Genomic DNA, 1,760 nt, shown 5'->3' with positions numbered 1-1,760 from the left:
ATATATATGTGTATGTGTGCATTTGAATGTGAACATGTGTGTGTGCTCTTGTCTTGGCATCGCGTGATTCTTGTAAACGAGTGATGCTGTCATACATGAGTAGTATCACTAATTTCCAATATTCTGCGAAAACATGTCCAGACATGGGAAAATATTACTTTGCTTGGAAAAAGATGAGGGTTGGTGGCAGGAAGGGCACCCAGCCACAGAAAATCTACCTCAATGAACACTGTCTGGCTCATGCAAACATGGAAAAGAGGACATTAAGGAATGATGATGATGATGCTACATATACATACATACACATATGCATATACACACACACACATACATATATACACACATAGACATACATATACACATATGTACATACATATATATATATATATATATATATATATATACATACATACATACATACATACATACATACACACACACACACACATATATATATAATACATATATAAATACATACAAATACAAACATACATGTGTGTGTGTGCACATATTAGTAATATATTTTGTTGAAAATTGAACAACTTGCTATTCTAATATACAAAACATTGTTATTCAAAATATCAAATCACACTTTATTATATCTTATTCGTTGTGAAATCCTTTTTAATATTCAACAATACTGAACAAGCGTACAGGTGTGTTACATGCAGTCATTTAAACTTGCAAGAAACAACAACTAAATCTGATTCAATCACATCACATCAATGAGTAAAAGTAATGTCACATTGGCTAATGTAGTCCAGCATACACTATGTCTGAAAGAAAGAGGGAAGGCTTACAGTCACAACACCTTTGATTCTAGGCCTGTTTAACCCTTTAGCATTCAGATTATTCTGTTAAATGTAAATCTTATTCATTAACATTACTTTGAATTAATCCTGAAATATCTTGCCGCTTTGAGATTTTGATGTGATTATATATTTTTGGAACGACACTCTATGGTAAGTGTGAGAGGCCAGATCTGGCCATTTTGAAGATAAAATGAGTAGAATATTTGAGATGGATATGACTGGCTTACATGCTAAGGGATAATCAATGCTGAACTGGTACTAAACAACAACCACAACAATAACTAAAACCCTAAAGAGACACTGAAATCCTTAATAAATGTGGAAGACTAAATTTTTAATATGATTCAAATTAAATATCACTGAATGATATATAGTCAATACACACACACACATATAGTGTAATTGATGGCCTATAAGATGCACAAGTGCATAGGCCACACCATAACCTAGGCTATACTTTTGTAAAATAAATTACCACTAAAATAATGTTTTAATTCCTCCGTGGCCGTTTTCGTGCGGGTGACACGTAAAAGCACCCACTACACTCTCTGAGTGGTTGGCGTTAGGAAGGGCATCCAGCTGTAGAAACTCTGCCAAATCAGACTGGAGCCTGGTGTTGCCATCCGGTTTCACCAGTCCTCAGTCGAATCGTCCAACCCATGCTAGCATGGAAAGCGGACGTTAAACGATGATGATGATGACTTACCTGTATAACTTTATGTTATAAGCAATTAATTGCATCTACAAACATATAAACATACTGTAGGCAATTGTACACCAATAGATGGCAGCACACGTTTTGTAAACATACCTACCGTTTTGAGCGAGTTTTGAGCCCACATTGAGTGCATTGGACGCAGGGAGAATTTTAAAGCCATTTTTGGGTAAAAAAATGTGTGTCTTATAGGCCATCAAATATGGTATATATATATATATATATATATATAC

The 1,760-nt window shown here is 34.5% G+C and overlaps 1 long non-coding RNA gene across 1 annotated transcript in view; it reads right to left on the bottom strand.

Moving 5' to 3' along the window:
• The window catches only part of LOC106876923 (uncharacterized), a 115,075-nt gene that overhangs the window by 81,347 nt on the left and 31,968 nt on the right, over window positions 1-1,760 (bottom strand). The window lies entirely within an intron of this gene.

This window comes from Octopus bimaculoides, chromosome 4 (genome assembly GCF_001194135.2).
Source record: "Octopus bimaculoides isolate UCB-OBI-ISO-001 chromosome 4, ASM119413v2, whole genome shotgun sequence".
Taxonomy (NCBI): Eukaryota; Metazoa; Mollusca; class Cephalopoda; order Octopoda; family Octopodidae; genus Octopus; species Octopus bimaculoides.
The sequence above is the reverse complement of the archived record's forward strand: the minus strand, read 5'-3'. Positions and strand labels throughout refer to the sequence as shown.